We start from the raw sequence: 25,443 nt of genomic DNA, 5'->3' as shown, positions 1-25,443 counted from the left end.
ACCTAAGCTTTATCGCATAAAAATAGATCATGTCAAATCTTGCTATAAAAATTGGACTGTATCTTTAAGACCACCGTCATTTTTACTGGGGCGACCTTGGTTACAATTTTGTGTTACAATGGAAGACATTGTGGACATCAGTTACATATACTACTCTTAGAGACCACTCCCAGTTATATAAACTACTACGAGATAAATTATATAGGTCCATTGACTGTGTTAAATTTGAATTCGATTCAAATGGCTTGAGGTGACTTTAAAGAAGCCTACCCCGCAATATTCGCGCCGTTAAAATAAATTTTCAATTTTGATGCGGCACGGAAGCCATCAAGGTGATTTTTCAGGTTATTTGCTTAAGACTGAGGTTAAATAACTACTGTTTCGCGAAAATAAAACGTTAAGCTGCATTTGGATATTTAATTTAAACTATAATTTGGACTACCCTCATTCCCTGTCGCAGACTAGCGATTAATCACCCCCTGCCCCACATCCTATCTGGAACCTGCGTAGGCTTAGAAAAAATAAGTAAAATAAATCATGGGCTTACTTGGTTGATTTTAATTTTCAGTGTATACGTATTTCTTTTTCAGTCTTTCAATGGATGGAGCGGTATGTGCTTTGCGGGAGCTCATTGAAGTAAATATTTATGTTTTATTTTATTTTTAAACATACATTTTACAGCCATTTTGTGTAGTTGTGGGGTTGCGATGGTCCGAAAAAAATTTCGAAGTTGAAAGCGCAGGTGAACTTTATTATTTGTAGATATTCGAAGTCTTAGCACACCTAAATCCTAAGCATTATCTCACAAAAATTGATCATGTCAATATTTGCTTCAAAATTTGGACAGTATCTTTCTTATCACTGTCATCTTTACTGGGTTAGACGACCTTGGTTAGATTTCGTGTTACAACGGAAGAGATTGTGGATATCGTTTACATAAACTACTCTTAGAAACCACTCCCAGTTACATTTACAACTTATAGTTAAATTATATAGGTCTAGTGACTGCGTTAAATTTGACTTAGATTATAATGGCTATAGGTAACTTTTACCAAACCTACCCCACAATATTCGCGCAGTTAGAATAAATTTTCAGTATTGATGCGGTAGGGTCAAAGGTGGAGCCATCAAGGTGATTTTTCTTGGTTATTTGCTTTCTAACGAAGCTAAATAACTACTGTTTTGCGAAACTAAAACACTAAGCTGCATTTGGATAATTTAAGCCATAATTTGGACTAACCTCAATCTATCTGGAACCTATGTACGCGTAGAAAAAATAGGTCATTGTGGGCTTACTTAGCATGTGGAAAATTATTGCGGAAACTTGTTAAACTAACGGAAAATTATCCATGATTTAGTAGACTATGGAATACAGCAAAAATTCTCGAATGCGTAAGGATCGTGATAATTCGTTCCATCTGCTGTACATCCTTGCTGCTTTTTCATTCAAACCGTGCATCACCGAAGAGTTCTCCCAATCCTTGAATACTGCTCCATTATCTTCTTCAATGCCTGTCCCTAAAACCTGAAAATTCTAGTTAATTTCTCGATTTCATTTCTCCGACACCGCTTCCCTCACCTCCGTAATTCTTCTCGCTCGGAATTATTGTGTGGAAAACATAAAAAAAGAATTGAGTTGATACTCTTCAATTTAAATGTTTCAAAAGTTTTTTAATAATTTTGTGTGAGAAAAACAGCGTACTTCTTTTATGGGTATTCTATTGACGACAAGTCACATTTTGCGTCTGTCAATGATAGATATAAGAAAATTTCCGTTTTTCTAAATTTTTTAGGTTATCAGCGACTTTCACAACAAGATATTGATCGACCGAGGACGATAAGGCGTGGATTTGGTTACGAAATCATTGAGCCAAAGCATATTTAGATTATTGAAAAAATGAACTTTTCCAATAATTCCTGTCTGGACGAAAATGACAATTTGTAAATTATGGCCGATATTTGATGACTTGAATTATAAATTCTTACTATTCGGAATACTTGGGCATCGTCTGTCAATTGATGAGCAAATGATACCTCACTTCGCCACGGTGCAAAAATATTCTCTAAAAACAAGCCTTTCAGATTTCGCTTTAAACTTCGGTGATTATGTTCTTCAGACGGCTTTGGGGTTCAACCAGGCGATGGGAATTGACTTTGATCGAAGGTTAGGCAAGGAAGCAAATGTTACACGTGAATTTGTCAAGGTTATCCCTAAACCCTCTAATAATCGTATGATTTTCAATGACTCCTTTACATCGTGCAAACTTTTTATTGTTCTGAAGGAAAAAGGACTGTTTGACACTAGAACCATCCGTGAAAATAGAACGGGGGAGTGCCTGATAGAATAAAGTAAAACCATCGGCATAAAACCGAGAGGAACATGAAAACCAGCATTTGTTGAAGCTGTAGACAGCAGTACATGTTCAGTGCTTTCATTGGGCAGAGGGAAACGTTTCAGCAGACAAAAAATACTGTTCAACAGCCTCGAGTTATTGGGGAGTGTGGTAAATAGATGAAAGGTCTGGACCTATGTGATAATGCAAATTAAAATTACCGCACTATAATTCTGGGGGAAAGGGCCCTAGTTCATAAACCCATGATTGGAAGGCAATACCATTTAACTCCAATGACTGTGGGATGAGCTGGATAATTATCATTTTTACTCTTGAAATGGATTGATACCATATTATGAAAAATTGAAAAATATAATACTAGCTTTGATTAGCGATTGGATTACAAATTTTAAGGCTGGAATGGGCTATGGAGCACAGCACTAAAATGTCTCATGGCAAATAGGAAATGAACATCAGGAGGTCCTCAAGCATCTTGTTAGAAAAAATTGTCATAATTGAATCTGATGGACCATATGGGATACATATCTCAAACCAAAATAAAACACTGACTCTTTTAGCCATACAAAATTTATTTTATCCGTATGGAGCATGATATGCAATATTGGAAAAGGCTCCACAACAGTTTGGCGCACAAATTAAAAAAGTCCTAGTTTAGTCATATCACATTTAATGAAATGCTATTTCTCCAAATGTGCCTTGAATGGAATTGTAACAGAATACAATATTATACCACGAAAGAAAATAATTCACTTACACAAAAAATGTGCCTACCGTTACAACCACATGATAATGGAATTAATTACTTAAAAAATAAATATATTACTCCCATATATTATCATGACATTTTTAAAAAAGAATAATAAATGTGAAGTAACATAATGCCAAATAAATGAGAACAGGTAATAATTTAAGTGAGGATATCATGCCATTCATCTCCAGAGATAAGCCAACAGATACGGAAGGGAATAATTCAGAGATGCTCAGTTTAGCTCATTGATATGCACTCATTATCCTAGGTTATCAATTACAAGTAATAATCATAGAACAATTAACATGTAAAATATGTACCATCAGACATGATTATAAAATCTTTTTTTTTAAATCCACATATAATGACACTAATGCAAATTAGTTAATGAAATAATTTTATTCTATTTATATCTAATGGAACATATTAACAAAATCTGGATGGTCAATCTGGCCTTACTAACTGGAGTGGTGTAGCACAGGTAAAATCATCAATTCAGAAATATCTTACAAAAATATTTACTGTAAATGTATTTCCTATTGAATAAAACAACACTTCATTAGAACCACATCTCTGTTACTCCGAGGTAGCAGAGAGATGATAGATATTGTTTGACAAATAATAAAATTACAGAAACCAAGAGTAACAAATAACATTGCAGAAAATATAGGAAAAAGTAAAATTGTGAAACAAAATATAAAAAATACTCAAACCCATTTACCAAATGGAAGATTTGACAAATAGAGAGCCATTATAAAAAATAGGCCCTATATATACTATGAAACCCAAAGAATGGCGGCCTCACAAAGGCATGAAATAGAAATAGCTACATTTCATATAAAGATATGGGTAAAATGTTCACCCATTATATTCACTTTAATCCTTGAAATAGCAGCAATTGTGAGGATTAGGAGAAATTGACTGTTGCTAAGAAGTTAGCAAATGCCTACTATTTCGAGTACACCTAATATTATACAAAGGATAAGTGATTGTTGAAAATATATACGTGCATCAATGATTGCAATGATTTTCTCTAACATCAGCAAAAATTTGAAAAGGACCAACTAGAATAAAAATGGACTAAGGTCATAATCATGCAGGAAAATGAATTAAAGTTACTTATTTACATTTCTTAAATGTCGTAATTAAGTAATTGAAAAACATGTAAAAATGGAAAAATATCCCATTTTAACCTTTGTCAAACTATGACTTAAGATTGCAAAATAAATTCTACATCACATTTAAATTATACACCAATAAAGTCAATAAAAACAGAGGCTTAAAGAAAATAAATGAATGTAAACATAATGTTCATCTTCAGGGCTGGCTCCATCACAATCTCCATAGTATGTCAGGCCAAATTCGTCTCTAAAACAAAAAATATAAATTAATGGAATGAAAAGTATTGCAATCGTAAACAAAATGCAACATTAGTCAACATTAGGTCACTTCTCATAAGGAGATAAAATATTACTTCCATTTACAAAAATGCAATGGCAGTAATTATAAGCAGCAATTATTAAATATCTTCGAAGAAACCCATAATCTACAGGAATAATTTATTTTATAAGTGAAAAATATTGGAAGACTTTCACTATTTTTTGGAAGTTACATACTAATCACTGGATCGATATGTCATGGATTTGTATATAGACACTTCAATTTCCTTATATTATTTCATCCTTAACTTTGATATGTATCCATTAGATTAGATTTGATGGTTTTGAATAGTCACCTTCTCAAACTTATAACATATAAGAACATACAAGAGCTATAAAACGTTATCTTTTGAAAAGGAATCTGCATCTCGGAATATGGAGAAGTAGAATGTTTGACTGAAATAAATTGCATTTAAATATGTAAAAATTAAAAAACCCTACTCCCATTAAATCAAACTACTCATAGAACACATGAGAGGAACATCTAAGGATTGATGAGCCAATGTACCTGAAGTTTCGTTTCACCTCTACATACCAAGCATCTCCAGTAAGTGGCCCACTTTTGGGAAACCATGGAAAATTAAATCACGAACAAATCTTTCAATTATTCTTAACCCTATTGATAGTTAAACGTATGGATTTACAATTCATTTGCTTATGAAGGTTCAAATAATGATCTGAATGTTTTAATTAAGACAATGATACAATGAAGAATGCCATGTAAGCAAAAACTTTGTATATTCAGGTAGATTAATTTTCTTCTCTTTTACCCCACTGCAATGAAAATAAAGACTGCGGACTAAAATGCTAAGACAGCCAAGACAAATGCATTCAATTCAATTATTGGCAGTTTTCAGATTGAAATGGGGGGCGAAAGGGATGCCAATGGATAAAAAGCAAATAATTTCAAAAGGTATATTATTGGGAATAAGGAAGTTTAAGAATATGGAACTCACCTTTGTTACCGCCAGCAGTTTTCGCATCACGTTGCTGAGGTACAAGGGCAAGAGAAGAGGGGCTTGCTTCTTAAGCCTTGCTCTTCCTTCTGCAGATCCATAACAAGCAATAATATGAGGGACAACTACGGCCAGACAACATACCTTTGCCTTCAGTGTCTTCCCATCCAATGCGTATTTGATACCCCCACTTAATCCCTCTCCCCTCTTCCTCCTCTCCTCCAGCTCCTCCAGAGCCCCCATCCACTCACGCTCTCGTTCCACATCTCCCTTGCGATAAGGCCTCCCCTCATTATCATAAACTAATTTCAGAGATAATTGTGAGAGGTCCCAAGCTAACATAAAACAAACAACTGTCTCCCTATCACCAGAACATTCCTTTGCACCCAAATATACAGTCTCACTCTCCAAATCACAAAATGAAATCCATTTACTCCCATTCGACTGAGTCCCATCCAATTCCACAACCGTCTCCTTCATCCTTCCAATGCGATCAGATTCAAAGTCCACCATCACTTTCACCCGATCATCCCCACTTAAAAACTTAATAATACATGCAGTGCATTCATCTCCATCATACAGTCTCTCATATATCTTACGCATTTCATCAACTCCATTTCCATGCACTATCCTTGTCCTATGCATCATGCTTTCCACGCACTCCTGCCTTACTCTGGCCGGATCGGATGTAGGTTGACTTAAAGATGCCTCCCCAATAAGACCACACTTGATAGACGTCACCTCCTCCGCTGTTGACGTCACGGCCTCTTCCAGACAACGCAACAGTGTGTCACGTCCACACACCTGTGCCTTGAGTTCCTCCAACGATGAGCTCAGCTGTCGCACTAGAGATTTCATCTCTTCCCTCAATGAGTCCACAGAGGACTTAAGAGATGCAATATCACATTCTGGGCTAGCCACGGGTGTTGCATGATCAGTGCTCCTACTCGAAGATGCTTCCAGACGACGCAAAATAACTTGGTCCCTCCTTTGAACCAACGTCACCAACTTAAGAATTTTAGAGCGTTCTACATCATCAGGGAACTGCCGCACCATCTCCTCAGCCGAAGATAACACATTCTGTTGACTGTCATCTCTAATTTCCATGTCAGCCCCTCTTGCAAGCAACTCCTCGACCCAATCAGCTTTACCAAGTCCCACTCCAAGATGCAAAAGTGTTCTTTGCCATGGATAACGAACATCTACATCTTCCAACATGCCCAGTAGGTCTTTATGCTGGAGCAAAGAACCAGTGAACAAACCGACAATGAGCCTCTCTTCGACATATTTCTCTGCACCACTAGCAGAAATGTTGCTCACCATAATTGCAAAACTATGAAATAACTACTAAATAAATGTTAGATTCAGAATACAGGAAGTTGCCAAAGTATGTTGGCATTAGTATGAAGGAAGATGGCAGTGGGAACCAAGTGAGGTGGAAATGTTCAGCAAGGAGTAACAGACGATCTCAGCGTTGGTATGAAAGGATGAAATTTTGACTGCAAAGAAACAGAATGAATATCAAATTATTATCATAATAGTTATCAATAGCAGTATAGGAACATAACAACTAGCATAAGCTTGACTACAGAAAATATCTTGCTTAGTATGCAACCCAGAATAAAAAGGAAAATGCTCTAGAGTGGCATTTTTTAAATGCAATCACGCACAACAACCGTTTCTTGGAGGAAATAACAAATCCACTGGAGACCAAAATAGATATACCTATGCTAAAAGATGTTGTGGACAGTTTTCTAAGTTCAAACAAGAGGGAGTACCAATCGTTAATTACGGAACCTAGAATAATGAGCAAAGTGACGTTAGAATGAAAACAGAGAATATACACAAAATGTATGATCTGACATGATGCTATTGGAAAATAGGACGATTTAACTAGAAAAAAAAAAGAAATTAGAACAGTAGAATAAATTCAACAGATGCAGGCGATATATGGTCAAAGTTCAACATATTTAAATAAAAGATGGTAGCACTTTTGCACTATATTAAATATACAAGTCTCATACCAGATGACGGCTTCACGAGCCGAAAACCGTTGGGTGTTTTAAAATATGGTGAAAAAGTGCAAGTGGATGCAGGTGCTACATGGTGGAAGTCCAAAATCTTTAAATTTCAGCACATTTCCACAATATTTAATACACAACACTTGTACCAAACTATGGCTCTGTGAGCTGAAACACGTTGTAGTCGCAATTTTGTGGAAAGGTGCCACCATATTTTTTTCAATGGAGTAAAGCCGTGTCCCAACTCGTTAGCCATTAGGCATCATGTATATAGCCAGCCAGATTCTGGGCAGCCAACCACAAGGGAGCATGAATTGGGACATCCTTATGCAGGTGATGCCATCTACTGGGCACTAGACCAATGCAAAACAAGAGATATTCGGAATTATTTGAACAAATGATGAACAAAACCCACCCTAAATTGTTAAAATGTGATGTGTCAAGTGATTTTGAGTATTAGATGTCGGAGAAGAGTATTTAATCATAATTTTAGTATCTTAGACAACCTTTATGTAATAGTACAGTAGGGGTATACTTTCAAATTCGTATTTTAAGTTCCGTATGGTTTTGTTAAAGAGGTTTTAGCTAAGTTTGTGGCGAAATATTAGCGTATTTCCTTTCAATTGGTTTGTAATATTTCAATCGTCTCTCAACAAAGTACTTTTTCGAATTTCTTATATTTTGGCAATTTCATTTCTAGTTTTGTATTATTAAGAACAGGTCTATTTAGTCTATTCAAATAGTTACTGTCAGACTTGGAAATTATTTTCAAAATCTATTAAAAGTATGGTTTACGTACATAAATCAGGATTCGGTATCATCTTGTAAACACTATAGATTTAAATTTTTATCACTTATTCCGATTCCAATTTCGGGACTTTGTCCAATAGCATATAATAATAATTGTTTATTCTTACGGGTGTTAACCTAATGTACAAAAAAGTGTTACATAAATAAGAATTTAGACATAGTGTTACTTAATTAAGTATATATTAGAAGCATGTAAACATCAATAACCATTATTTAAAAAAGTAAAGGTTAGCAAAAGATAACATATGATGGGTATAAAAAGTTATAAAATAAAATATACATATATAAGAAGCATTTAAACATTAATTAGCATTAGAATTAATGCCGCCTTTTCTTTAACTAATTTCCCCGTAATTCTTACACTTCTATTTATGCAATTTCATTATTATGAACAAAATAATAATTAATAATTATTCGAACAAGTCTCAAAACATCAACACTACTTGCAAACAAGTACTATCCCTTGTTGACAGCCATGATGCCCTTTCTCTGATTTCTTCCTGAAGACGCTCTGCACGCTTTGAATCATGGGAAAAGTGGGGCGAAGGATGCACTCCTCGATGCCTAAATCTGGCGGCCGCGTTAGCTGCCTAAATTCCCTCCCTTATGCTGGCTAACGAGTTGGGACATCCTTCCAAGATGGCGTCATGGCTAAATCCTGGAATTGGCATAGCCAAATGGCCAATTGGGACACGGCTTAAATGTTCTTGAGTAACAACTTGATGGCGACACCGGCAGCGGTGGAAATATACCTCTAACACTATCAATCTTTGCTAGGTTTCTTTCTGGGGGGCAACTCAAGTGTAATATTTCTTTCATCAAATGAAACGCAGTCTTATTCCACTGGGTGCTATTCATGGAATGTATGTTTATGCCAGGTCTTCCTCCTCACCACCTTCTCTCCTCTTAGAAATGCAAATTACCTTAGCTATCAATTGTCTTCCCTGTAAACACCATTACATTGGCGACAACTCCATGGGGCCTGAGGGGGCCCAATCCCCCTCAATAATTCATTATGGGTGTGAGAAAAAATGTGTCAGGCTTGTCGATTTTCCCTTGAGTGTCCAGATGTCAAGATTCGAGATATCAGGGCTCTAATGTTGATCATATGACTCTTTTAAAATGCTCAAAAACATAACACTCACTACTTATAAAATTTCATGGAGTTTGGGAACTCGGTTTGGGTACCCCCAATATTTTTTGTTAGTCGGCACCCAAGCACCAATACTTATATTATGTTATTTTACTTAACCATGGGACTACCAAACTGTGTAACCTTGAAATATGTTGAAATGGACAATAGCACCTTTTAAAAGATTCCGTCTGTCATGCTCAATTGGTGATCCCATTACCTCCATCTATTCGCCACTTCATCTTTACGCTGAGGTGAAGACGTGTAGTGGAGAGAAGCATTTTTAAAATGGCGATGAGTTCCATGGCAAGGTAAAAATCCATTAAAAATCATTGGCGGCAACATCCTATGAAGAATGCATAGTAAATCGTGTCTACAGGTACTACCAGATCCTCAACCACCGAGGCAAATCAGTCCAAAGGACACAACATGTGTGCCCAATGTTTAGCAATGGAGCAATTTCTAATCAATCACTTTGCCTTGTGTACATAGGTTGAGAAAAAAAACAGCCCATGAACATTACTAAATTTTATAAGCTGAGAAATTCTGAACTCTGTCTTAAAAAATTGTTATTTTTCATAGAATTTTCCTAGGTTTAAAGATGAAGAATGGCTTCAAAACTCTTTCCACGCAAGGGATTCACTAAATATTCAAAGGCCCCAGCCAGACACCTTGAAAGTAGAGACCTTGATAGGAATACTGTAGGGTTTTGTCCACATACGCCTGGGTTTGAGAGAAAAAACCATTTAATAATTTAAAAATACACTCACATGGAATTTAATTAAAAACTTTTGCCTATTGTTTCATAATTGATTTGGCCTAGTGGTAACATAACCGCATTTTTGTTTTTGAAAGACCAGGGTTCTAGACCCGGAATAAATTTCTTCCAGTCTTCCATTTTCTACATTCTATTAAATTTCTTCCATATTCTTCAGATTTCTTGTTTTCGGATGTTTTACATTTATTTAACTAAATCAACATTTATGTCACTGACTTACCCTTGCTTTGAAATTTTCTTCCTATTGCCAAGATTCATCCAAGCAGGAGGGATGAAACTGTGGTGCTGTCATCGAAGTGAAGGAAACTCATTTCCAAAGCAAATGATTTTAAACATACTGTATTCCCAGAGTTTCCCAGGTTCCATACGGGAGAAAAATATAAAATCAGGGGGAAAAAAACTCTACAAGCTTGGAGTGATTGGCAGAGGGGTATACTATCACTTTGTGGAAGCCAGGAACAAGAGTGAACTGGGTGATGACCTGGACTTTACAAGAATAGGCTATTTCAGCGTAATTTCAGCACACATCTCCAGGATTTGAATTCACTGCCAGTGCTACATGGGTTGCAAATTTCAAGAGGAGATACCTAATCGTGCAATTATAAATAACAACATACGTGTCACTGAACAAGCAAGTGCCAGCTGAAGAAATATTTCAATAAGCAATGACCTTCCAGGAGCCAACAAAAAGCCGTGTCTCCAACTGTAATAGGGATTTCATAATTAAATTTGATCAGACCGGGTGTCCGTAGAGGGCGATAAAAAAGGAACGCTCTCCAGAAAGGAGAAAATTGTTCGGGAGGCTCTTGGGAGAGTGACCAAAGTAAATCAATCACATACAGCGCACTATGCCATTTCGGCCTCAGGAAAACTGCTTCCTTAAGTTTTTATTGTCTATGCCAGAACCTGGAGGTGACTTTAGTCCATTAGTGTGTGAAGAAACTGTAGAGTGAATTTTAAAATGTTTCTATAGTGTATTCTAAATCTGGGTAACTTATGAGAAGGTTTTAATTCAAGTTTTATAAAATATGTTCTCAAGCCATACATTTGCAACAATACATTTTTATTGCATATTGATTCCTAGGGGACAAACAAAAGGTTTTATTTATGATGAACTATTAATCGATGAGGAATGAGAACCGATAAGCAGCAAAAAAGTTATAACACCAAAGTGCACATCCATATGCTACCGTGCGATGCATATTTTTACACGCAAGTAAGGCTGTTTATTTCACGAATCCAGAACTCCATCTTCCTCCTTCAAGAGAAAAGAGAGATTTCCTCATGTGAGGATAGAATACAAATCCATACAACCGCGCATTATGCATTGTCCTCACTAGCATACAATAGGGAACTTGCATATATTTCAGATATAATCAATAGCCCCAAAATTATTTAAAAATATGTTTGCATACCTAGGTGAAAGTTTTTTTATTATTTTATGACGTGGTTTGCGATATTTAATGCATCAAAGATCACGAGAATTTTCAAATTCAAGTGAGAAGCGAAAACGCCCGATGATTGGCTGGTAGAAAAATGACGTCATAGTTCAGTACGAGGCACGGCGGCACGGCCGTAGTTTAGGTTGCGTACTTGAATAAATGCAACGGCGTGGTTATGATTCATATATTGAAGTGCAGACGTATCGGAGTTGTTCATTGTGACTTCAGGGCTATTATTTGATCTATTTCTCCTCCATTGAAAGCGATAGATTGCGTAAAGATGAAGTAATACGGTTATTCTTAGGCTGATCCTAGCAAGCTTCCTGTTACTGATTCCATCATGATAACTAGGGTATTTTAGTGAAACTGTAGACTTCGTCGGCTCGGAAAGTCGATGCCGAGAAATGGAAAGGTAGCTGATGTGCATCTGTAATGTTTTATAGTTCATAACAAAGTGAGACTTGCGTATAATATTGGCGAAAGCGTACACTCATGTGAAATGTGTATTCTTTTGGCAGTCCGGTAGAGTTTTATGGTGAACTTATTTCCACCTCGAAGCTGTCGATGATACTTTCAACTTAAAAATACCTTGCCTTGAGGGCAACAGGAAGCTCTGAGGAAGCCAGACTATTAATGTTTCAATTAAGTAGCGATAATATAGACGAACTTCCAACACAATCTACCATCTTGTGACTAAAAACCCTGAAGCCACTTCCTATTCTGCAGAAAGAATCGGTCAACCGCCCTTCGATCAATATAATAAACACAACGTCTTCGGGTGTTAATAAGTTACTTTTGAAATGAAATACTTCGTAAATTAGCATTAAAATGTGCATGTTTTCCAAACAGAGTCTTGAATACATTTTGGGAGCTTTTCTCATGATATATCTGAAACCTTCTCTAAAGGCGAGCTCATCGTCATTGCGATCGGTTGTCACTTAAAAATTCCGTATTGGAAATCCTAGAGGGATGACCTTCGACGATGACCGTGATCACCTGCACTCTCACTATCACTGGAACCCGTGGTGAAAATATCATCCCAATCCAATTTCTATTTGGTTTTAACTGGAGTAAGAGCAACATAGAACTGCACATTCTTTGGGCAACTTTAGGTTTGACTTTCCCTCAAACACCCCATTTCCCCTGTGGTGCACATCAGGATCTTATCTTTATACGATGGCCTGACAACCTTTAAATGGATCCTTGGTTTATCCTGACAACCATCTAAATGGAAATTGCTGATCCACACGTCTTCCTCTATCTCCACAGTTTCCAATTCAAGGGCCGCGGAACATTCCTCTTGTGACTCAACTTTTTCTGAAAAACAAGCAATGGCGTAGAATAAAATCAAAGAATGCTGCGATTAATTTTTTGTGACCACCTCTGGATTCCATTCTTTTTCCATCTACAACTTCCTTTATCTTTCGGGATTAACTATGGGACAAGATAATGTTTAAATATTTTCATTAATTTATAACAAAATATAAGTAATAAAAATACCCAAAAGTCATTTTATTAATCCGCACTAATGAGTGTAAATTAATGTGGAAGATGAATGCTGTAGACGTAGTAGTTTACCCAAGGTTGAGTTGCGAAGTTCATGAAGTTGACAAAACGGCTAATTTTTCGGTGCGCGGAGTCATTTATTGCACTGGCCGTGTCTACATTTTTGAAATTTTTTGTAATAAAATAAATCAGAATTTAGGATAAAATTTCCTTTAAAATGACGAATAGTTCAATATTATACCATGCAGTGAAGCCAGGATATAAATTTGCAAAGTACAGCGGCACATCATTTGACGCCGATAGTAGAAGAAAACGCTGTCTTCTTGGCTGGCACTCGAATGCATGAGGATCAACGTTGCTCTATATTTTCATATTTCCTCCCTTGATTTTAAACATCATGGAATTTTCTATGTCCTTCCGTAACTGAAATTGAACAAGTGCCTTAATAATTTGAGTCCATCGTAACGATCGTAGCCATCGAGAGACACCTATCTCGATTTTTGTTCGGAAGTTGAGTTTTTATTCTACGGCGCCCGAATCATCGAAAAATCTCAGTTTCAAGTTATTCAGTCGATGAAATATGGAAATATTATTTATATTTAAGTTATCTTCGCTCACATAGCGCATGGGTTTATCATTCCGTTTATTATACTCTTATTTTTCCGTAACGCTCATCCCGACAGACGGCATGCATCGAGGCTTTTCTTCTAATTTCCTCCGTTGGAATGCAGACTAAAATTTTTTCTGGGGTGTTATTGCACAGAGGAACAATGCACCACTTGTAATTTTTCCTTAATTCACCCATGTTCTCCTTTAAACGCAACGTGGCTCTTCCAAACCTGCAGTTACTGGGCTTGGATCTTGGACTCGTACTGAACTATGACGTCACAGCCAAAGATTAGTGGGGGCGGTATTTTTTAGCCCGCGAAACTCGGGCGACTTTTGGGAGTCCTTTTCTAGGGTATAAACTGAATTTTAAGCGGAAAAAAGTATATTGCAGTACTAAGTGTTTACTGTAGTATATCAGCATACTGTTTATAAAAAGTATGCAATTTCCCTATTATACGCACGGTATGCCTCACAGTTAGTAGAGAATAGAATTATTTTTAGAACCTGGAGGGAAATAGGTTTCCCTAAAGACTTAAGGAAACACAAATGCTATTGCTCAGGTAGCAGTTTTATATAATGACCATGTTGCTTTTCAATTTTGTGCTTTTCGTTTTTTATGACAATTCTCATTCAAATTCCTTGAATGATATAAAGGGGCCAAATAATGTATGAAGATTGGAAAATTGTAGACGGCAGAGCCTTTTTCAGTATTATTCAATTTTATACTTTTGTGCATTATATTATGGAGGTATTTACTCCAATTAATGGTCTTTTTAATGCCACAACAATTTCTCACGGGCATAAGGTCTGATTAAAGGATAAGAAAACCAAATAATATTGCTGCAGGAAAAAGCAAAGAGTGGAGGAAAGTGGTAGTCTGAAGAGGCCATGGAAAAGAAAAGGAAAGAGACTAGCTGATGAGCAAAACTAAAAACAGGACCAACAAATGGACATAGACGTCAACCAGTGCGGGCTATGAACCATTTTGAGTTGGCCAAGTAGCATAGTATGGGTAACTGAAAGTTCACATGTATCGACAATTCATTCCCTAGCGTTTACAGCTTGTTTGAAAGCTCTAGGCACATAAATACATGTGAGGAAAGAATGACTCTCAAAAAGAGAGAAGAGTAAGTTTGAGGGAGGAAAGCATACTTCGCCCATTGGTTGGAATAGGGCATAATGGTTTGCAGTGTAGCCAAAAATGGCTTTTTGGTAACTAAAAATTCCAACAAAGCATAACGACAGAATTCCAACCTCCTGTCCTAGCTATAACATGCTACAAGAACTTCAATCTATTCATCTAGCTCTTCAACTATTCAACCATTGAGAACAACACTTCTTTTGTCCTTTCCAAAATCCTATTACACAGAAAATCTTAGCCTTTTAAGTTGGAACTCAATATCTCCGGTCTATCGAATCCACTTGAATAGGACCTTGGCAACAAAATACATGGGGCAAAAGTTATTAAGCAACATAAATAAAGTTAAAAAGGCATTTCCTATCAATTGCCAAGTTAAATAGACTACTGGACAGAAACAAATGTTAGAAGAGCAATAGCAACGTTTAGCACTCAGAGTGATCAAACTTGATCATATAGGTAGAGCATGGGTAAAAATCTTCCCTCAGGAGGAACCGGAGAAACTTTTCTCAGACGGGTTGTATGTTTAAGATATTTGCTTTGGAAATGAGTTCACTATACTTTAATGCCAGCTACACAATGTTATCACTCCCGCTAGAATAAATCTTGGTAACAGAGTCAGCAATTCGAGGCAAGGGTTAACAAGTGGCATGAATGTTAATTTATTTACAAAAATGTAAAACATCTGATTATGAGACATTACAAAAAATGGAGAAAGTGGCAGACTAGAAAAACATTACTGCCGCAGAGTCTCAAACTCTGGTCTTTCAAAGCAAAAAAGCGATCACTACCACTTGGCTAAATCGACCTTGAAATCAAAATTTTTTATTCAAATTCAACGTAACCACATTTTTCATTTTTTAAATGCTTTTTTCTCTCAAACCCAGGCATATATGGTCAAAACCCTTAAACTAACCCTTCAACAGTATTCCTATCTAATAGTCTACTTTCAAATAAAAAAGGTTTCCTCTTCTTTCTTGACTTCACTTACGAAGAGTATCCTTGTCAGCTACTCAACTGCCTGTCGCAAGCCCCATTATCATTGTGAAAAAATGGCAACTTTGAAATAGACTTCAGACCACTCTATGGTAAAGAAAAGCTATAATATACCTAATCGTGACATATAAAAACTGTACGATGCATTTTTTTCCATTATTAAGTCAATGAACTTGGCAAAGAGAGAGAACAGAAGCCATTCTCAAACCAAAACATTCATCAGGCAACATCAATACACTCTAGCATTTACATTGCCAATAATTAAAGCAAACACGAAGCTAAGACTTAATTTTCAAATAAAAACCAAAACAAAACAATGACTGCAATTAACCAGGGCCATACTCTGCAACACAAACACCATATTCATAATAAATTGATTATGATACTCACTTGGAGATGGTGGAGGTTCAGTCCGGGGAAGCTAAGTCAAAGCAGACTGGGATGGCTAGATAACCACAGCCCAACCAACACTATAGAATCCTGAAAAGGAAAGAAACACACCATGTATTAATACAACCGAGTATCACAAAACAAACACATTGGCAGTATCTTTCCTCTTTGTACAAAACAGAATACACAGCTACAACTGTGTAATATGTTGTCATCCTATGATGAGAAAAAATGGAAATTTAAGATGAAATCTAGACAACAATGTCATCAGGGCAGACAAATAGTCATTGCAGATATAATTCACAGCAAAACCATTTGGATTATAAAGTAATGAATTTCATCTCACAAGGGGAGACCACGAAACTTGCTCCGCCTTTTTCAATGCCGTATTTTTCATGGCCTTCGGAATGGTGAACACATCCCTGAACTAGTAGTGGTTCCATTGAATGGGCCTTAGTTTGGCTGTAATTAATTAATTTTCATGCGGTACTTTTCGCAAGCCGCGTATAGTTCCATGATATCGCATCACTTGCCAGGCGGATCGGGTGGGGTAGTGGTTAGCGTTTATGGCTATCACCCGGGGGACCAGGGTTCGAGGCTAGGTGAAGGCTGTATATTTTGTTGTCTTCATTGTGATCAAAAGTCTTTTTCTCTAGTTTTAATTGCTACAAGCATAGAGAGGAGACTATTTTTTTAATCATCATAATGGCGTTTAGGTAATTGAGCAGTGTCATTTCAAACACGGAGATACGACGACTACACTAGCAAGGGTTGGTGTGTGCCAAAATGTTTATTTTTCTTTGCTTATACTAATCAACTTCAACATTAAAAACGAAAACCACTCTAACGAGAGCACATGCCATTAAAAGTTTGCGGCGATCAACAACATGCATGCAGACATAATTAATAAGAACACAAAACGATTATAAAATGCCACATTTCTCGAACACTTGTAATTCACTTTACTCCAAAGGGAGTTTACTTACACAGTACCTATGTGCTAAAAGGACCATTCCAAAATATAATTTCCATTAACAAATAGGTTGAAATAAAATTTGATGACCATGGACCGGGCGTGGTGGCGTATAAAATACGTCAATCTTCGAAAACCAAGGATTTCAACATCGTACGTACATTCTGGGCTAGAATGGTGTCGTGTATTCCTACAATGTACTTTGACTGCCTATATTGCGAGTTTTCAAAGTTCGAGGTATTGCAGCTAATGTTTTAGATCAGCAAGAGGAACCCGTCACCAGTGGAGTATAAATTACACATTCATATTGCAATTGCATATTCAACCACAGTTAGTACAACAGATGATAAAATACATGCAATGAATCTTCCTAGTGAACAATGGAATTAATTTTTTATAACAAAGACACAAATAAAGAGGAACAATATAATTATGTCGAAAGCTTAACAAATGTTAAAACATTCACCTTCATATTTATATAAATAATTAATATTTCATGAAACATGATGAATTCGAAGGATTAAAATTATCTTATTCGAGTAGCGACAGCTAAGTTCTCCATGTTTAATAATCACATTTTATTTCAAAGTTTTAAGCTGATTACAAATTTCAAAATATTACTTTTTTACCTACCATTTGAAGAAGAACCACAGGAAAAATAAATAGAGGATAGAATCACAATTTACAGAAAATTAATCGAAGTGGAAGGGTTTAATTGGGACTCTCAGCCCAAAGTTAAGCATTCAAATCATTAAATATCGTTTAGTTATTGTAAATTTTTAAAAAATATATAAGCAAACGAGACGAAAAAGAACATATCTTAACTTTAAACATTCAGAATGTTTTTTTTCCAAATAACCCTATTTAGAGAATTGATGTTAGTGAATTCACTTACTTTCAACGTTAATAGTAATTATTTGAGCATTAGCATGAGTTACTATACTTCAAAAGTTTTTATACATGATCTTAAAATTGCTAGGTGGATGCCAATAGCAAGATGGACGCCGCCCGCTAATATCATTCAAGGAAATCCTTCAAGCAAATAAGGTAGTCTCCTTCATCAAAGAAAACGAAAGGCATTGATTGCGATTCGTTACCCACCATTAGTGTTTTTGTAATATACAAATTATTTGGTTTTTGAAATACCGGTTTAGACGAATGGCAAGGGTCAAATTTTATCCTCATTTGAAAAAGGCCAGATATGCACCCATGCGATTCCGCTCCACGTGACGTCACAGGGACCTAGTTTCTACACGAGAGGATAGGAGTTATACATCGTCTGAGGTTACCAATGCATGCATGAGGCACAGAGCTCAGGGAAACATGTCTTAATAATCACCTATTAAAACTGGCTAAGGTCGGAAAGTTTTCTTCGTTTGATGAGGTATTAATAAACCTTTTTTAAGTCAAGCGCTACCAGCCAGCAAGGTACTCAGCTACTCTCTAGCATCCTGCATCCTATCAGCGCTCAAGAGCCTCGATCAAGGTCACTGCACAAGGTGGGAGGGGGAACCAGAAATGCGTCGCACGGACTTTTTCCCATCATTCCTACTTACGCGTCGCATTTTCGCGCGCTTGAGATTTTTCACTTTTCATTTAATTGAGAAAAATAAATATCGTCATTTAAAAATCTAAAAGCATGAAATATGTACTCCAGGAATAATAATATTTCGATTTAGGCAATAAAAAAACAATAGGAAACCACCCTATTGGAACACACCTGAAATTTCATTCAAATACCAGGAATTTACCTAATACAGGGTGAATGATGGTCATTCACAAGATTATTCGAATGACTTTTCGAATTAAAATTCACCTTGAGAAACCACCTTAATGTAATACAATAGAATGAATAACAATAACAGACTTAATCTTTAAAACCTTCGATCATAGGTCTGAGAATGTAGTGCACAATTTTTTCCCAAGTGACACTATTGAATATTAGGAAAATTATATAAAAAATCATTTAAAATAACTGCACAATAATAATATTATTAACGGCCAACTATGTTTACTGAACCACTTTCAAATACTAACTAATTACTACTACTAGCTATGCTGGAAGGACACAAAAAAATCAACATGACACTTGTGCTAGGGCTTCAACTGGGCCATCATACTTCTGAATGACCGACATATAGATGGGAGAAATTCTCCACACAGCTTATCAACTGACTGTCACAAGCACCATGGTTCTTAAAAATACACTCACAACAAGACATTAGACTTCCAACCTCCCACTGTGATAAGATAAAGCCACGCTACGATTGTGGTATTTTAATAATCTAGATTTTGGATGCATTTTTCCCATTGTAAATGCAATGAACTAAGACATGAGAGAGAGAGAGAATAGAAGCCATCCACAAACCAAAACATTAATGAGTCAACATTATCATTACCTAACATTTATTTCACCAAACAGAATGGACACCACACATGAAAGACTAACTGCTTAAATAAAAACCAGGGCCAATAATGAGTGCAAATTAAAAGTTCCACACACTGTAGCACAAAATCCATAATCATAAGGAATTGATAGTGATACCCACTTGGAGATTATGGCGATTCTGTTCAGGAAAGCTAACTTCAGGCAGGAAGGTATGGCTAGATAACTGCAGCTCAATCGGCACGACAGAATCCTGAAAATGAAAAAAGGTCGCCGTGTATTAATAAAATGGAGTATCAAAAAACACACACAAAGGCAATATCTTTCTTCATCACATGATAATGCTAATCATAGCTATGTCTAAGGCCGCTTCACACGGTGGATGATCATGCCATAATTCACGACATCATCCGAGAAAAGTGGAATAAATAATTAGTTCTGATATACACTAAATGATCGTCATTGTGACAATTCATTCACGAATTATTCCGTTTTAGACGTCAAATGATTTCATTCACATGATCATCTTCGCCATGTATAGTGGACTTACATGCTATGGTAAGACGAATTGGAAAGTTAATATAAAATCTAGACTATAATGTCATCAGGGCACATAAATAGTCATTGCAGTGCTAATTCAATGCCATAAGGATTGGATTATAACGTCACACACTAGACGTACCTATGTTACAGGTCTAAGAATTAATATGGGTTATCTACGCCGTGGGCAAGAGATAATAGCTTATTCTTAATCCACCCTGTAATTTACAATCAATGACAGCCCTATACCAGCGAATCAATTCAAAGCATTTCCTTATTATCAAGTACCGTAATTCCTTTCTAAAATACCATAAAGGTGTATTAAATTGACAGATTAGCCTAGAATAAGGTATTCGTACAGTGCGATGTTACATTTACTACTAGCTCTCACTAATAACTAACTCTTCCAGATACGTACGTAACATTGGAGAAATTAAAAGGTACTATACATCAGACAAGTCCGTATCACAATACATACAACATAGCCTGAGAATCGATTCATGTCTATTGAAGGTTAATAACACTCGCCATGAAGACATGATAATAATGAGCCTGAAGATTGTCATGCCTCTAACAAACCATCCTATCAATGACCTGAATACGTAGGTATCTTCACTAATCATGGAAACACATGATTTCAGGCACACGCAAATAAAATGAAAATAACACTCTCGTTACTCATGTCCACTACTTCCTTCAGAAGTACTTACGTCATCTTCACGTACCCAAATCTTCGTACAATCACCTTAGTTTGGAACATGGCTCAGAGTATTCAGAATGGCCCTTATATCCACTCAAGCGTAATTTCTAATTGTTCTACGCATAAACAAGCAATCTCAAATTTGTAATTAATCACTATTGAAAAAACTCATAAGCACTACACCTTAACAATCATATATATTTTGAGCTCGATCATTAATACGAACAACTGAATACCACATGAATCATGACCATTGAAATACCAAATGAAATGATATGGCTGCTGAAATTAACCTCACTCTAACACAACCGTAACATAAAAATGGTTACATGAACTTACTCAGGCGGGATTCAGACTCCTACAAGCACTGATATCGGGACATTAAATAATGTTGATGGCAGCGATACGAAGGCGATGAATCCTCAGAAGACAACGACTCTGTATATGTTGACCCTTCGAAAGCTGAGCAGGAAATGATAAATTTTTGGCGCGCGGGACGCTATTCAGAACGAGTATCCAAAATATTCCAGGAGATGGCGGGTGAATTGGAATTCCCCTCCCTCCCCTCCATAGAGGAATAGAAGTTCCAAACCTAAACCCCCTTCTCTAAAATCCTCTCCCCTCCACTGTCCCCCTCACAATACCTCAGTGCCTCAGTCCTCGTGGGTATGACTCAGGGTCACGAGCAACCCCCAAACCCGCTCCCTCCCACTCCCTTCCCCTCACCAGCTTAACAGGGCGTGGGAACGGCATCTATCCTTTTCTTAGTTGTTTCGTTCTCCGAAAAGATTCTGTCTTACTTCCTTATTTGGGAAGTCTTGTACATAAAACTTTCGACGATCATTCAATATTATAGTATATTTGCAAATAAGGGCGGTTTTGACATTGCGGACCTCGGTTCAACTCTGAAAACATATCAGCCCACGCGAAAAATGGGTTTTGTTAAAAGAATATTAGGAAAGTGCGACGACAAATTGAGAGAAAGTAGCTACTTTTCCCTCGTTAGACCACATTTGGAATACGCTGCCAGTGTTTTTTTGCACATGGATTCACCGCGCCGAAGGCGCGAACTCTGCAGCTGTCCCGGTGAGCGATTGCTCACCCTAACCAGCCAGTTGACATAGTAATAATCGTAATGGCTTGTGTGTATCGTTGTCTGTGTAGTGTTTTGTTCGCGAGAAAAAAGAAACTTAAATCTAACCTTATATTTAGAAATAAACTACAAACTAAACAGTAGACATGGCATAATTTTTAAATTTTTTGAAAATACAATAGAATGACTTTGAGAATTGGTGACATTGTTATTGCCACAACATGAATATTATAAAATGGAGAAATACTAAAGCATAGTCTATGGAATATAGTATATATTTTTTTTCTTTTTTTTCCCTTGCAGTGGATTTTTTTAAATAATAAAATATTTATATATATTTATATTTTTTCAATTTTTTCAGTCTTTTTTTGCGTTTTTTTAAATGTTCTTTTTTATAATTATTTTGTTATTATTTTTTTAAAATATTTTTTTCTTGTATATATATTTTTTTTTTCTAACCACTGCTTGGATATTTTTTTTACAGTTTTTCAGACATATGCATACTAAATATAAGAGTTTTTTTTACAGAGAGCCAGTTGGGCTAATTGGCAACAAACAAAAGATCTTGTGAAGTAGTGAAATTATTCTTAATAGTTACGCACCGGGTGAATAAAATTGTGACTGAACTTAAACTAGAAGAAGTAGGAAAGACTCATAGGAGAGAGTTTTGATGAGGCAGTGTATACTTTGTATGGATACTGGGATCGTAGTCCCATATGTCTGTAAGTAGTGTATTATTCGTGCTCTTCAGCCTGGACTTGAATTTAATGACTAGGGAGGAAATAAAATCATTCATTTTGGGAATGTTATGGGCGGAGAGATCGTCGGACATACGGATAAGTTTGCTGATTTTTAAAAGGTGGCGGATAGACTTGTTTTGAAAAGATTCAAGTTTGTTACGGATCCCTCTGTTCTTAGCGTAGATCTCACACGCGTAAAGTACAACTGGTCGAATAATTGATTTGTAAAGTCGTGCTCTTGACTGGTGGGATAGAGGGGTGGAAGGGGTACACAGACAAGAGATTGCCTGCCGGACTCCGGTGGCTTTAGCGGTGACGGATTTGAGGTGTGGGGTGAAGGTTAACTTACCGTCTAGCAGAACGCCTAGAAATTTGTGCGTGGAAGCTCTTGGAATCGGTTTCTTGTTAAGGGTGTTCTATCCTAATTCAAAAATCCAAATTCAACCGTCGCAGGATTTTAGTTGCGAAGTCGGCCGCTACGGCCAGTGGAATGGGAAGCCTCCTTGGGTGGAGGGGAGGAGTCGCTGATCGAAGGAAAAAAAAGGAAAGGAGGAGGGGTCAAGCTTCGCTCCGACCGAAAAAAACACCCGACGCTGTATCAAGTTTCACTGCGGAGGGGCGATATTGAGAGTGGTCAAGATTCGGAGGTTGATTTTTGCTCTCTGGCGGCATTAGTCCCACCTCAGCCACTCGGTTGCCGTTTCTTGGAAGAATCCAAATACGCACGCTCTCGACGAGGCTGGGAAGTGCGGCAGGCTTCTATGAAGAAAGGCGATTACTTGCATTGTTCTCTCCTTATTCGACTCTCCTCGAAGGGGAGAGCTGGTCAACGTTCATATCACAAAATTGTTAAGTGCTATTCAAAAAATCGTAAAAGTCAATTGCGCTAACCGAAATGCGCGTACTTCGTGAAACTTTTTTTTAAAGTACAACTTTACATTTTTAACAATGTAGTGTTTATGATTTTGGAGTATAGGTCATGATTTAAATTAAATACACTTTTTGCCAACGTTTCTGAGATTTATTCTCCTTCCTCAGGGCTCTTAATTATGATGAATGTTTACAAAGAAAATAAAGAAAATAAATTAATTAAGTGGTTACATTTTTACGTTATTCCTCAGTATGAATGAAATAGTAATCACCCACGTCCATTTGAAAACGTGTATTCAATACAGTTACTTTCCGAAACATGTTTATTCAAGGAGAACACTAATGAGACAAATGACAATTAATGAATGAACGAAAATTGATTTTCTATCATCTTTAATATTTATTGATTTATATGGTAGGAACATCATAAATTGCATATTGCATCAGACATCACATACAGCTTTAATAAGGCCAATAACCCTGAATAGATCGCATCGGGTCATATTGACTTTTTCTTCGATGTTTTTTTAATAAAATGATGCCGTTCGAACTAGAGTTTTTCTGGTCTCTAATTTCTTGTAATTCTAACTCTAAGTAACGTTTAATATTCAAAGTGTTCCCTAGTTTTGCTGCAACCGAAGTTTTGACCCGATGCGACCGAAAGTGTTACAATTTATTCTCGCTTCCGATCCATCGTGAAGACGATTAAAATTCATTCGCTCGCATTTGGCTTGATGAAATCGCCGATGACTCATCTTCCTGGAATACACCCATGTGCAAAAAGTGTGTGTGATGAATCATCAGCATTTCGCCTCTTTTTGCGCAGAATTTTTAGTTATAATTGTGAAAATCACAAATCTCTACTTTAATTCTGTTTCTGGAAATTATGCAAGAGATCGTGATACTAGGCAGTTGAGTGAAGATGATTAACTAGCTCTTATTAGTCCCCTTTTTCTCTCAGGTGCGTATAAAATTTCCCGTGTTGATATTAGGGAGATTTGGAGCAAAGAAGTCTATCAAATTTTTTCCCGTACACTGGGCTATCGGATTTTTTTTCTACGGTGCATTAGTTTTTATGACCTTAGCACTAGACTACAAAGTAAGAAAATTGACTAGTAAGCCGCAGTCACTGAGTTCATTAATAAAATATCCAAAAAAATTTGAATTTACAAATACACCATCAGAGTACATCACGATCCTTGACCAACTTATACCATTTCGAGGCCGATGTCCTGTAACGCAGTATCTATCCAAAAGCAAAAGAAATATGGTATTGAAGTCATTGCTGTGGTGGATGCTAGGAAAATTTACCTAAAAATTGAAATTTATATGGGCACGTAGCCAGATGCCCTTTCAAAGAATCCAATTCACCTCATGAAATTGCCAAACGCTTAGCAGAGCACATTGAATGCAAAGGAAGAAATATTACCAGTAACAATTGGTGTACCAGCATGCCTTTAACAGTAGAACTTTATCAAAAAAAGATTGGCTACAGTAAGGACGATGAGTAAGAACAAAGCAGACGTTCCTCCTGAATTTCCCCCAAGAAAAAATAGAACCTTACATCATAGGCGAGGGGCAGGGGGGGCAGCTGTCCCCCCTCCAGAGGCAAAAATCGCAAAAGTCTTTCATCAAAATCAGTACTGAATTGAAACGAAAGTATTCAACAAATTTTCTTTAAAATCACGAAAAATGATATGCATTAGTAGGTATAAGATATGTAAGTAAAATAAAAATATTTTTTCTAGTAAATGATATCATAATCTAATAATGTGCTGTTATAATTTTCTTAAAATATTTGTTTCATTCACCTTTTCCATGC

General features: G+C 36.6%; 1 long non-coding RNA gene across 1 annotated transcript; it reads right to left on the bottom strand.

Moving 5' to 3' along the window:
- Positions 1 to 6,943: 6,943 nt before the first annotated feature.
- LOC124172898 lies at positions 6,944 to 21,383 on the bottom strand. Its single transcript, XR_006868317.1, has 4 exons — positions 21,258 to 21,383; positions 19,842 to 19,931; positions 16,320 to 16,409; positions 6,944 to 6,996 (listed from the first exon to the last, which is right to left on the bottom strand). It is a non-coding gene; the product is annotated as an uncharacterized LOC124172898 (long non-coding RNA).
- Between the last annotated feature and the right edge of the window lie 4,060 nt (positions 21,384 to 25,443).

This window comes from Ischnura elegans, assembly GCF_921293095.1.
Source record: "Ischnura elegans chromosome 13 unlocalized genomic scaffold, ioIscEleg1.1 SUPER_13_unloc_3, whole genome shotgun sequence".
NCBI classification, from domain to species: Eukaryota; Metazoa; Arthropoda; class Insecta; order Odonata; family Coenagrionidae; genus Ischnura; species Ischnura elegans.
Note: the sequence above shows the minus strand (reverse complement) of the source record. Positions and strands in the feature narration are given on the sequence as shown.